This window comes from Grus americana, unplaced genomic scaffold (genome assembly GCF_028858705.1).
Source record: "Grus americana isolate bGruAme1 unplaced genomic scaffold, bGruAme1.mat scaffold_467, whole genome shotgun sequence".
NCBI lineage: Eukaryota > Metazoa > Chordata > Aves > Gruiformes > Gruidae > Grus > Grus americana.
In genome coordinates, this window is record NW_026561730.1 from 1 (window position 1) to 13370 (window position 13370).

At 61.3% G+C, this 13370-nt stretch overlaps 2 long non-coding RNA genes across 2 annotated transcripts; both read left to right on the forward strand.

Moving 5' to 3' along the window:
• Window positions 1–1722: 1722 nt before the first annotated feature.
• LOC129200762 (uncharacterized) lies at window positions 1723–7371 on the forward strand. Its single transcript, XR_008575090.1, has 5 exons — window positions 1723–1833; window positions 3368–3536; window positions 4576–4725; window positions 6125–6206; window positions 7163–7371. It is a non-coding gene; the product is annotated as an uncharacterized LOC129200762 (long non-coding RNA).
• A 2699-nt stretch (window positions 7372–10070) lies between these two features.
• On the forward strand, window positions 10071–13023 carry LOC129200761 (uncharacterized). The gene is made up of 3 exons (XR_008575089.1): window positions 10071–10181; window positions 11731–11899; window positions 12942–13023. It is a non-coding gene; the product is annotated as an uncharacterized LOC129200761 (long non-coding RNA).
• Window positions 13024–13370: the final 347 nt, after the last annotated feature.

A 13370-nucleotide genomic window follows, 5' to 3' on the forward strand; every position in this document is an offset into this window, starting at 1 on the left:
CCGCCCCGACGCAAACTCCGCCCGCGACGCACGCCCAAGCCCCGCCCCTCACGCAAACTCCGCCCCCGACGCACGCCAAGCCCCGCCCCTCACGCATCGCACAGCGCATGCTCGCTCGGTGCTGCCGCCTAGTGACCAAATTTCGGTACTGCAGCGGCAGCGCCGCGCATGCGCAGTGCAGCGCCACGCCCCCTCCCCGGAACCGGCTGCCGGCAGCCGGTGTGCAGGGGCTGCTGTGAGCCGAGGGAGGAGCGGAGGCGTCGCCGGGCTGCGGCTGCACGGAGGGAGAAGGTGAGCGGGCAGCGGGACGGACCGGCGGGTCCCGGGGAAAGCCCCGAGGAGGGCGGCGGCAGCGGTGCCGCCTCCGAGGAGAGGCGGGGGGGCGGGGGGCGGCGGGGTCCGTGTCACAGAGGGGAGGGGGGCTGCCCGGAGCCGTGCGGCGGGTGGGGGGGGTGCGCGCCGTGTCGGAACCGGGCGGGAGACCGTCCGGAGCCGCGCGGCGGGGGCTGCCCGGAGCCGGCGGGCGTCCGCGCCTTTCGGAGGTGGCTGAGGGGAGCGGGGCGGGGGCGGGGGGGGGGCGCCAGCCCGGAGCCGCGCTGCGGAGCTCGGGGCTGCCGTCGCGGCTCGGCGGGGCTTTCGGGTGAGTCGGCTTTGGGGTGAGGGCACGGGACGGTGTCCCCGCAGGGTCAGGAAGCGTGGAAGGCTGCCTCCCGCGGCACGCCGGCAGTTGCAGTCTTGGGGCACGCGGCTGCTGGTCGGCCATATTGGCTCCCCGGAGCACGCCGGGAAGTGTAGTCTTACGGCACTCTAATGGCTGCCACGCGGCGCTTGCCAGTGCGTGCCGGGAGGCGTCGTTTTCGCGGACGTGGCTGCCGGACAGCCCGACTTGCTCTCGCAGGAGCGCGAGGTTGGGGTTTTTTTGCCGTTTCGAGTGGTTTTCTGCAGGCTTCCAGCCGCTCCCCGAGCAGCGGTGCGGCCGTGCTACGAGAGCGCGCGCGCGCGGCGAGGCGTTGCCCGGTGTCCCGAGACGAGCGCTACCGGTCGGACTCTCCGGAAGCCTGTCCGGCAGCCCCAGGCCGCCCCCGAGCCCTGGCGTGAAGGCGGCAAGCTGGCCCTCGCCTGTGCCGCTTTCTTCCTGAACAGGGGTGCTGGCGGCGGCGGCAGCGGCAGCAGCGCGGGGAAAGAGCGGCGTCTCCGGAAGCCCCTGCAGAAGGAGGAGGGTCTCCGGCCAGGGCCGACCTCCTTAGTAACGGCCACTGCTTTTTCTTTCCCTCTCCCAGGCCGCGCTGAGGACGTGGTTGCCCGTCCCTCCCTTGGGGATGCCGTCGACTGCACCCGCCTCGCCTGTGCCTGGCCTGGCTCGCCTCGTGGCGTGGGGGCGAAAAGGGACAGGCGGCGGAGCGCTTACCGGCCGTGGACAGCAGCTGCCCTAAGGGAAGCTGGAATGGCCAGAGAAAGGTGAAGAAGAAGAAGAAGAAGAGATGGAAGGCTCTCCGGCCGGCAGCTGCCTCCCGCTGCAGGCAAGAGAGCGCCTGCCTCGCCGGGTGAGGAAAGATCCCTCGTTGCGCTCCGCGGCAGGTCAGGCTGCCGACGGGCACCGCAGGGTCGCCACGCGTAATCCAAAGCACGGTGCGGCCGCGTACCGAGGGAGGCAGGGAGGCAGGCTACTCATCTAGGCAGACTCGTCTCCTCGGAGCTGTAAGACACCCGTGTATTCTCTTAGGCGGAGGACAGCCGAGCGACCGGAGCGACAGCAAAGGAAAGGCGGAGAGCGGGAGAAAGAAGCGTCTGCGCTGGCAAGCTCTCCCGGCAGCGCCGAGAGCCAGAGCTGCGGTGAGTCCTGGGCCCGCGGGGCCCCATCGCCTCTCCTCTGCGTCGCGGGCCCTCCTCTGCCCCCCCCTTTCTTCCCACCCCGCTGTGGGGTTTTTTGGTTTGCTTTCTGCTCCCCGCTATGTTCTTTTTCCATCTCGCTCTGACGGGCTGCCTGTCCCCACCTTTTTTAGGTCCTCGCTCTCTCTGCCCCGTAGCCCGTGGCTATTGTTTCCTTCTCTCTCTCCCTGTCTCTCTGTCCGGCCCCCAGCCACTGTTTCTGCATTCCTCCCCCTCGGTCCTGTAGCCTGTCGGTATTTCTGCCATCTCTGGCTCTCTCTGTGCGGCTCCTCGTTCCTGTTGTTCGAGGTCTTCCTTCTCGGCTCCGTAGCGAGTCGTCGTGAGTCTCTCTCTTTCTCCGTCCCTCTTGAGCCTCTTCCCTGCCCCTCGTTTTGAAGGCCCGCCTCTCTGTCCCGGCACCCGTCGCTATGGTTCCTTTTTTCGGTCTGGCTCCGTCTCGCTCCCCGTCCCTGTTTTTCTAAAGTCTCCCCTCTCTGCCTCCTAGCCCGTCGGTACCTTTTTCTTTCCCCGTCGCGGTTCGTCTGGCTCCCTGTCCCTCTTTCTTTCTTCCTTCCTTCCTCCCTGTCTGCCCCGCAGCCCGTCCCTTCGTTCCTTTCTCCTTCCCTCTCTGTCCCTCTCCCGTCCCCCGGCATTAAACTCTGCTTCTCTGCCCGGTAGCTCGCCACCGTCTTACCTTTCCCCGTCTCTCTCTCTGTCCAGCTCCCTCTCTCGAATCTTCAATTCCTCCCTGTCGCTGCAGAAGCCTGTCGGGACTTTTTCCCCTGCCCGGCTTGCCTCTCCCTGTCTCGCGATTCCTCCCTCTCTGCCCTCTTAGCCGCGACCGTTTTTATATTCTCCGTCTCTCCCTCGGTCCGCCTCGAGATCCCGATTGTTTTTTAAAGCGACCGAATCGTCGAGGTTGGCAGAGACCTTTACGATTATCGGGTGGAACCGCGAACCTGGCGCTGGCAAGTCCCCCTCTGCCCCGCAGCCCGTCCCTTCCCTTCCGACGGCCTCTTTCTGCACCTCCCTCTGTCCGGCTCCCGGCCCCTCTTTTCCACTTCCGCCCTCTGTACCCTGTGGCTTTCCCCCTCTTCTTTCTCTCTCTGTCTCTGTTTGAGGAGGAGCAGCTGCCGCCCCAGCGTTCGCACCCCGTTCACGGTGTCGCGCGCACGCTTCTTCTCGGGCGCGCTTCCTCCTCCTCCTCCTCCTTCGGGCTCGACCCGAGGCTTCCGGCAGCAGTCTCCGGGTGTCGGATTTTGTAAAATAATTAACGTAACTGAAAGGTGCAGCAGCGGGATCGGCCCGGCGGGGCGCCTCCAAAGAGAGGGACCCCGAACAAAGAAATCCCGGGCCGATCCCGCTGGGGTCCCGGACACCCGCCCCTCGCGCGCTGTCCGCGCGTCCCTTAGTCCCGCGGTGACTTTTGGTCTGGGGTCTTCTACCGTCGTCTCGGATTCTTCTTCTGTATAGCTGTGGGCGGTGCGTTATTCCACAGGTGCTGCTGCGCCGATGCTCCGTACGTTCGCAGTAACGGGTAGAGCGGAAGGCTCCGTGGCCAGGGAAGAGCGGCACGGACACGTTCCTGCTCGCTCCGTTGCACCGGAATTTCGACGGCTGGGTTCGGCCGCTAAATTGATGGCGCTACCGGAAGAAATTTCAGAAAAGTGAGTACTGTGCTTGTCTTTAATCTTTTAAAGTAATTTTTCTACGGGCGCCCGGTCCGTGGCTTAGATATTTGGTTTGCGGCGAAACAGACCCGGAACGTGGCTCCAAGTAGCGTTCCGATTCGCTGAAATTCCCCGTAGTCAGAGAGCAAGAATGGTGAATGTTGCTTGGCGGTTTGAAATCTCAGGCTTTCTCTGAAAGCTGACCTGCCAGAATGAGCCGAAAGCAGGCCGAACGCCAATAGGGATGCCGCAGAAAAGGTCCTCTTCTTGACAGGAGAAGAGCTTGGCGAAACGTCAGCGCCGTTTCCCGTAGGGCCTCCGACGTACCGGTTCGGCAAGCGTGGGCTTTGTGCGATTCCCTCGGGGACGATGGCGAACAAACCTTGTACGGCAGAGAGCATCTTAGCTTACTTTCCATCTCCTGCTCGGTTACTTGCAGAATATTTAATTTGGCGTCGCACGGACCCAGAGGGACGGGTCCCCAACTCATGCTGGTAGGGCAACCCCAGTACCAGCCGGTAAAATCGGAAACGAGTACGACGTTTTGAAACGTTTGCCTTGCGAGGAGAAGGGCCGTCTCTCGTTAGGCAACTGAATTCTGCGACCGATTTCCACGCCTCACGCGCGTGCGCGCACACGCGCCCCCCCACCCCCCCCCCCCAACAGGCAGGCTTTGAAGGAGGCAGTCCCTAAGGCAACGCGATCTAAAACGTGGAAGTTTTTTTTTCTATTTTTAATAGTTTCTTACGGATAGGAGGCTCGTGTGAGCGTTTAGCCTGTCCTGTCCTTAATTCTGAACCCACTGGCTGGTGCAGAAGGACGGTCGTGTGACAAAAACAGCATGAAATTTGTCCCTGTGCCGGCTGCGTCCCGTGGTAAAGGAGTACATCTGTTATTCCTGCGTGAAAGATGTTTGATGAGCGTACCGCATCGTCAGAGCTGCTCTTGGTCTGCCTGCAAGCCGTGGGTTATGATTTAGAAATACGTTCGCCTACCGTTCCTTAACTGTGTGGTTTTGGTTTTTATTTTTTCAAAGAAAGGGTGGCTTTTTCGTCGATCTCTTTGTGAGAGTATCAAATCAGGCGGCGGTAAATACGTAGAAGCAACTAGGCGTACTACGGCGTGTACCGGACAGCGTTGGCGTGCCGCTCTGCTAGCAGCGGAGAGCCAGATGAGGATGCCCGTGGTAAGTACTCGTTCTGCCCTCCGGCTGAACGGAAAGATTCTCATGTTGAGGGTTCCTGGGCTTGTCTGTGTGATTAGCATTACTTTTTTTTTTTTTTTTTTTTTTTAATATGAAACAGGTCAGATAATTGTTGATGAGTGGGACTTTGCGTACTCCTTTAGGTAGTTTTTTCGTACTGAACCTTAGATCGGTTACAAAACTTAATCTTTGTGCAGTTTACACGTTTTGTAGCAACTACAAAGACATTTATCCTGTAGGTAAGCTGAAAATAAAAATGCGGTTTCTCACCTGATTTTTCTTTCGGAGGAACGCTCGCCCCCAGCGGCTGGTTTTTTTTGCTAGTGTTGTCGGGGGAAGGAACGGCGGCGCTTGCCTGGTTTCTTCCCCTAGCCAGGGACCTGAAACTTTGTTTTCCTCAGCTGTTTCACTAGAAATTTACAAGTGTCGGTGGTCAACAGTGGCAGAGAATTGGGTGGCGTTTTCAATTTCAAAGGGAAGGAACGTGTTGATGTTAATTCTGTTACCAAAAGCGAAGTACCAGCTGCTTCCTCTTTCTAGATCTTCTCTCCTTTCGCCGTCCTCCCCGAGGGGTAACGTGGCCACGCCGTATACCTTTTCTGCTCTGGTACCGTTCGTTTGATACGCAGGAGCGCTGTGAAATAAATAGAAGGGCTACGGACAGACATCTGCCATCGTTGCGGCTGCCTTAAATCGTGTATTTGTCCCTTTAGCCCGTCATTTCCTTTCCGCTCAGTTGAGTTACGTGCAGCGTTAGGTTCCAGTCGAGAGCGGTGCCGCCGAACAACGCTCTGGAGCGTGCGCGGAGGAGGGCGACCGAGATGGCGAGAGGTCTCCGAGGCAAGACTTAGGGGGAGCGGCTGAGGTCACTTGGTTTGTTCAGCTTGGAGAAGGGAAGGCCGAGGGGTGACCTCATCGCAGTCTACACCTTCCTCGAGGGGGACGGCGGAGGGGAGGCGCTGACCTCCGCTCTCTCCGGTGACCGGCACTAGGACCCGAGGAAACGGGACGAAGCTGCGTCAGGGCAAGTTCAGACCGGACGTTGGAAAAGGCTTTTCACTGAGAGGGCGGTCGGTCAGTCACGGAACAGGCTCCCCAGGGAAGCGGTCGCAGCCACCGAGCCTGTCAGGAGTTCAAGGAGCGTCTGAACGATGCTCTTAGTCGCACGGTTTAGTTTTAGGTAGTCCCGCGTGGAGCGGGGGCTTGGTCTCGGTGATCCGTATGGGTCCCTTCCAACTTGAGATACTCTATGATTCTGTGAAATCTTCTGGGTTAGAAACGACCTTATTGTAATAGAGAATTCGCTGAACGTGGCTTTGTGCAAGGACTGTCGTCTTAGAATATCTTTTTTTTTTTTTCTTCCCCCCCCCCCCCCCCCCAGATATGAGAAAAGCTCTGTCCAGAGATATGGAGACGAAATCAGTTGTACCTCACCCTGTGACACCGGAAGACATTGAGTAACTGTAAGCTGTGATGCTCAGTGAAATTACTAAGAGCGTTAAGTTTCCCGTGCCTTTGCTTTCACTCTCCCATTCTCTTGTCTTGCGGCACGTCGCATTTGTTGAGGCCGTGGAAGCGACACCGGGAGCGATGGGTTGTCAGAACCAGGTCCTCCTGCCCGTCGCTGGTTTTGCTTACCTTCGCCGTCTCTGTGTACCAGCCTGCGTCTCTCTCTCTCTCTGTTCCTCAATCCCTGTCCTCTCTTCTCTGTTCTGCTTTGTTTCGCTGCGTATGTCCCGTTCCCTGTCCCACCTTTATCCTTCCTTCCTTCTTCCTCGCCTTTTTCTTTGTCCTTTTGTCCTGCTCCCCGACCCTGTTTCTCGCTCCATCTGACCGTCCTTTTCCTGGCACCTTGGTGTCTCTGCTCCTTGCCCCCGTCTTTCTCTCCCCTCTGCCCAGTCCTCGTCTCCCTCTTTTGTCTCTCTGTCCCTCTGTCCTCCTTCTGCCTCTGCCCCTCTGTCCTGCTCCCTGCCCCTCTTGTTCTCACTCTGCCCCAGCGTCCCGCTCCCCGGTCCTCTTTCCCTCTGTTGCTCTCTCCTTTTATCTCTCCTTCTCCCTGCTCCCCAGCCCGGTTCTCTCACGCTCCCGCTTCCTTTTTTTATTCTCTGTTGCTCTGTCCTGCTCCCCGTGCCGCTGTCCCTCGCCGTACCTCTCGGTCCGGCTCCCTGCCCTTATTCTCTTTTCCTCCCTCGCCGTGGCGCTGCCCGCCCAGGGTCGTTTCTGCCTCTCTGTCCCGCTCCCCGTCCTGGTTTGTCGGTCGCCGTCCCGCTGCCTCTCTTCCTGCCGCTTCTTCCTCCCTCTCTGTCAGGCTCCCTGTCCCCGTCCTTCACTCGCCGTCCCTTCCTTGCCTCGTGCTTTCTCGCTGGCCCCTCGCCGCCCCCCCCATCCAGCTGGCTGCCCCTTTTCTCCTCTCTTCTAGCGTCCTGCAGCTGGCTCCTCGGTTTTGGCGGCAGCCTGCACATAGCAGCCCAGCTCTCCAGCAGCCTGACGGACCGACCGTGTGTCTGTTCCACGCCGGACTGGCGAGCGTGGCTCCGGGTAGGACAGCCGAGGTGCCCCAGGGCCGGGCCCCGAGCCCCGGTGCGGAGTCTCTCCCGGAACCGGCTCTGTGTGTGACTGAATAAACGCTTGCGGTCTCTTTTGCCGTGCCGGCTGCGTTGGCGCTTCCTTTGCGGTCGAGGGGCCGTGATGGAGGGCAGGGAGGAGGTGTGTGTGGGGGTATTAACGTATTCAACAAGGTCACATTGCTCGCATCCTCGGGATCCAAAAGTGATGCTTCTTGGCTCCGCCCCTGACCCATGCCAAACTCCGCCCCCCCGCAAACTCCGCCCCCCCGCAAACTCCGCCCCTCACGCACACCAAGCCCCGCCCCTCATGGAAACTCCGCCCCGGCCCAAACTCCGCCCTGATGCAGCCACCCCGCCCTCAGGCAACTCCGCCCGATGCACGCCAAGCCCCCCTCACGCAAACTCCGCCCCCACACAAACTCTGACCCTGGCGCACGCCAAGCCCCCCCCCAAGCAAACTCCGCCCCTCACGCAAACTAACTCCGCCCCTGACTGCATGCCAAGCCCCCTCACACAAACTCCGCCCCTCACACAAACTCCGCCCCGACGCAAACCAAGCCCGCCCCTGATGTAAACTCCGCCCCTGGCGCAAACTCCGCCCCGACGCAAAGCCAAGCCCCGCCCCTCACACAAACTCCGCCCCCCGACGCTAACTCCGCCCTCACGCAAACTCCGCCCCCGACGCACGCCAAGCCCCGCCCCCGATGCAAACTCCGCCCCTCACGCAAACTCCGCCCCTCACGCAAACCCCCGCCCCCTCACGATCATCCGCCCGAACGCACGCCAAGCCCCGCCCCTCAACCAAACTCCGCCCCCCCGACGCACGCCAAGCCCCGCCCCTCACGCAAACTCCGCCCCCGAAGCACGCCAAGCCCCCGCCCCCCACGCAAACTCCCCCCCCGCCGACGCACGCCAAGCCCCGCCCCTCACGCAAACTCCGCCCCCGACGCAACTCCTCCCCCGACGCACGCCAAGCTCCGCCCCTCACGCAAACTCCGCCCCCGACGCACGCCAAGCCCGCCCCTCACGCAAACTCCGCCCCCGACGCAAACTCCGCTCCGCCGCGACGCACGCCAAGCCCCGCCCCTCACGCAAACTCCGCCCCCGACGCACGCCAAGCCCCGCCCCTCACGCATCGCACAGCGCATGCTCGCTCGGTGCTGCCGCCTAGTGACCAAATTTCGGTACTGCAGCGGCAGCGCCGCGCATGCGCAGTGCAGCGCCACGCCCCCTCCCCGGAACCGGCTGCCGGCAGCCGGTGTGCAGGGGCTGCTGTGAGCCGAGGGAGGAGCGGAGGCGTCGCCGGCTGCTGCGGCTGCACGGAGGGAGAAGGTGAGCGGGGCAGCGGGACGGACCGGCGGGTCCCGGGAAAGCCCCGAGGAGGGCGGCGGCAGCGGTGCCGCCTCCGAGGAGAGGCGGGGGGGCGGGGGGGGGCGGGTCCGTGTCACAGAGGGGAGGGGGGCTGCCCGGAGCCGTGCGGCGGGTGGGGGGTGCGCGCCGTGTCGGAACCGGGCGGGGAGACCGTCCGGAGCCGCGCGCGGGGGCTGCCCGGAGCCGGCGGGCGTCCGCGCCTTTCGGAGGTGGCTGAGGGGAGGCGGGGCGGGGCGGGGGGGGGCGCCAGCCCGGAGCCGCGCTGCGGAGCTCGGGGCTGCCGTCGCGGCTCGGCGGGGCTTTCGGGTGAGTCGGCTTTGGGGTGAGGGCACGGGACGGTGTCCCCGCAGGGTCAGGAAGCGTGGAAGGCTGCCTCCCGCGGCACGCCGGCAGTTGCAGTCTTGGGGCACGCGGCTGCTGGTCGGCCATATTGGCTCCCCGGAGCACGCCGGGAAGTGTAGTCTTACGGCACTCTAATGGCTGCCACGCGGCGCTTGCCAGTGCGTGCCGGGAGGCGTCGTTTTCGCGGACGTGGCTGCCGGACAGCCCGACTTGCTCTCGCAGGAGCGCGAGGTTGGGGTTTTTTTTGCCGGTTTCGAGTGGTTTTCTGCAGGCTTCCAGCCGCTCCCGAGCAGCGGTGCGGCCGTGCTACGAGAGCGCGCGCGCGGCGAGGCGTTGCCCGGTGTCCCGAGACGAGCGCTACCGGTCGGACTCTCCGGAAGCCTGTCCGGCAGCCCCAGGCCGCCCCCGAGCCCTGGCGTGAAGGCGGCAAGCTGGCCCTCGCCTGTGCCGCTTTCTTCCTGAACAGGGGTGCTGGCGGCGGCGGCAGCGGCAGCAGCGCGGGGAAAGAGCGGCGTCTCCGGAAGCCCCTGCAGAAGGAGGAGGGTCTCCGGCCAGGGCCGACCTCCGGTAGTAACGGCCACTGCTTTTTCTTTCCCTCTCCCAGGCCGCGCTGAGGACGTGGTTGCCCGTCCCTCCCTTGGGGATGCCGTCGACTGCACCCGCCTCGCCTGTGCCTGGCCTGGCTCGCCTCGTGGCGTGGGGGCGAAAAGGGACAGGCGGCGGAGCGCTTACCGGCCGTGGACAGCAGCTGCCCTAAGGGAAGCTGGAATGGCCAGAGAAAGGTGAAGAAGAAGAAGAAGAAGAGATGGAAGGCTCTCCGGCCGGCAGCTGCCCTCCCGCTGCAGGCAAGAGAGCGCCTGCCTCGCCGGGTGAGGAAAGATCCCTCGTTGCGCTCCGCGGCAGGTCAGGCTGCCGACGGGCACCGCAGGGTCGCCACGCGTAATCCAAAGCACGGTGCGGCCGCGTACCGAGGGAGGCAGGGAGGCAGGCTACTCATCTAGGCAGACTCGTCTCCTCGGAGCTGTAAGACACCCGTGTATTCTCTTAGGCGGAGGACAGCCGAGCGACCGGAGTGACAGCAAAGGAAAGGCGGAGAGCGGGAGAAAGAAGCGTCTGCGCTGGCAAGCTCTCCCGGCAGCGCCGAGAGCCAGAGCTGCGGTGAGTCCTGGGCCCGCGGGGCCCCATCGCCTCTCCTCTGCGTCGCGGGCCCTCCTCTGCCCCCCTCGCTTTCCCACCCCGCTGTGGGGTTTTTTGGTTTGCTTTCTGCTCCCCGCTATGTTCTTTTTCCATCTCGCTCTGACGGGCTGCCTGTCCCCACCTTTTTTAGGTCCTCGCTCTCTCTGCCCCGTAGCCCGTGGCTATTGTTTCCTTCTCTCTCTCCCTGTCTCTCTGTCCGGCCCCCAGCCACTGTTTCTGCATTCCTCCCCCTCGGTCCTGTAGCCTGTCGGTATTTCTGCTGCCATCTCTGGCTCTCTCTGTGCGGCTCCTCGTTCCTGTTGTTCGAGGTCTTCCTTCTCGGCTCCGTAGCGAGTCGTCGTGAGTCTCTCTCTTTCTCCGTCCCTCTTGAGCCTCTTCCCTGCCCCTCGTTTTGAAGGCCCGCCTCTCTGTCCCGGCACCCGTCGCTATGGTTCCTTTTTTCGGTCTGGCTCCGTCTCGCTCCCCGTCCCTGTTTTTCTAAAGTCTCCCCTCTCTGCCTCCTAGCCCGTCGGTACCTTTTTCTTTCCCCGTCGCGGTTCGTCTGGCTCCCTGTCCCTCTTTCTTTCTTCCTTCCTTCCTTCCTCCCTGTCTGCCCGCAGCCCGCCGTCCCTTCGTTCCTTTCTCCTTCCCTCTCTGTCCCTCTCCCGGTCCCCCGCATTAAACTCTGCTTCTCTGCCCGGTAGCTCGCCACCGTCTTACCTTTCCCCGTCTCTCTCTCTGTCCAGCTCCCTCTCTCGAATCTTCAATTCCTCCCTGTCGCTGCAGAAGCCTGTCGGGACTTTTTCCCCTGCCCGGCTTGCCTCTCCCTGTCTCGCGATTCCTCCCTCTCTGCCCTCTTAGCCGCGACCGTTTTTATATTCTCCGTCTCTCCCTCGGTCCGCCTCGAGATCCCGATTGTTTTTTAAAGCGACCGAATCGTCGAGGTTGGCAGAGACCTTTACGATTATCGGGTGGAACCGCGAACCTGGCGCTGGCAAGTCCCCCTCTGCCCCGCAGCCCGTCCCTTCCCTTCCGACGGCCTCTTTCTCCACCTCCCTCTGTCCGGCTCCCGGCCCCTCTTTTCCACTTCCGCCCTCTGTACCCTGTGGCTTTCCCCCTCTTCTTTCTCTCTCTGTCTCTGTTTGAGGAGGAGCAGCTGCCGCCCCAGCGTTCGCACCCCCCCCGTTCACGGTGTCGCGCGCACGCTTCTTCTCGGGCGCGCTTCCTCCTCCTCCTCCTCCTTCGGGCTCGACCCGAGGCTTCCGGCAGCAGTCTCCGGGTGTCGGATTTTGTAAAATAATTAACGTAACTGAAAGGTGCAGCAGCGGGATCGGCCCGGGCGGGGCGCCTCCAAAGAGAGGGACCCCGAACAAAGAAATCCCGGGGCCGTTCCACGCTTGGGTCCCGGACACCCGCCCCTCGCGCGCTGTCCGCGCGTCCCTTAGTCCCGCGGTGACTTTTGGTCTGGGGTCTTCTACCGTCGTCTCGGATTCTTCTTCTGTATAGCTGTGGGCGGTGCGTTATTCCACAGGTGCTGCTGCGCCGATGCTCCGTACGTTCGCAGTAACGGGTAGAGCGGAAGGCTCCGTGGCCAGGGAAGAGCGGCACGGACACGTTCCTGCTCGCTCCGTTGCACCGGAATTTCGACGGCTGGGTTCGGCCGCTAAATTGATGGCGCTACCGGAAGAAATTTCAGAAAAGTGAGTACTGTGCTTGTCTTTAATCTTTTAAAGTAATTTTTCTACGGGCGCCCGGTCCGTGGCTTAGATATTTGGTTTGCGGCGAAACAGACCCGGAACGTGGCTCCAAGTAGCGTTCCGATTCGCTGAAATTCCCCGTAGTCAGAGAGCAAGAATGGTGAATGTTGCTTGGCGGTTTGAAATCTCAGGCTTTCTCTGAAAGCTGACCTGCCAGAATGAGCCGAAAGCAGGCCGAACGCCAATAGGGATGCCGCAGAAAAGGTCCTCTTCTTGACAGGAGAAGAGCTTGGCGAAACGTCAGCGCCGTTTCCCGTAGGGCCTCCCGACGTACCGGTTCGGCAAGCGTGGGCTTTGTGCGATTCCCTCGGGGACGATGGCGAACAAACCTTGTACGGCAGAGAGCATCTTAGCTTACTTTCCATCTCCTGCTCGGTTACTTGCAGAATATTTAATTTGGCGTCGCACGGACCCAGAGGGACGGGTCCCCAACTCATGCTGGTAGGGCAACCCCAGTACCAGCCGGTAAAATCGGAAAAGAGTACGACGTTTTGAAACGTTTGCCTTGCGAGGAGAAGGGCCGTCTCTCGTTAGGCAACTGAATTCTGCGACCGATTTCCACGCCTCACGCGTGTGCGCGCACGCACGCGCGTGCCCCCACCCCCCCCCCCAACAGGCAGGCTTTGAAGGAGGCAGTCCCTAAGGCAACGCGATCTAAAACGTGGAAGTTTTTTTTTCTATTTTTAATAGTTTCTTACGGATAGGAGGCTCGTGTGAGCGTTTAGCCTGTCCTGTCCTTAATTCTGAACCCACTGGCTGGTGCAGAAGGACGGTCGTGTGACAAAAACAGCATGAAATTTGTCCCTGTGCCGGCTGCGTCCCGTGGTAAAGGAGTACATCTGTTATTCCTGCGTGAAAGATGTTTGATGAGCGTACCGCATCGTCAGAGCTGCTCTTGGTCTGCCTGCAAGCCGTGGGTTATGATTTAGAAATACGTTCGCCTACCGTTCCTTAACTGTGTGGTTTTGGTTTTATTTTTTCAAAGAAAGGGTGGCTTTTTCGTCGATCTCTTTGTGAGAGTATCAAATCAGGCGGCGGTAAATACGTAGAAGCAACTAGGCGTACTACGGCGTGTACCGGACAGCGTTGGCGTGCCGCTCTGCTAGCAGCGGAGAGCCAGATGAGGATGCCCGTGGTAAGTACTCGTTCTGCTGCCTCCGGCTGAACGGAAAGATTCTCATGTTGAGGGTTCCTGGGCTTGTCTGTGTGATTAGCATTACTTTTTTTTTTTTTTTTTTTTAATATGAAACAGGGTCAGATAATTGTTGATGAGTGGGACTTTGCGTACTCCTTTAGGTAGTTTTTCGTACTGAACCTTAGATCGGTTACAAAACTTAATCTTTGTGCAGTTTACACGTTTTGTAGCAACTACAAAGACATTTATCCTGTAGGTAAGCTGAAAATAAAAATGCGG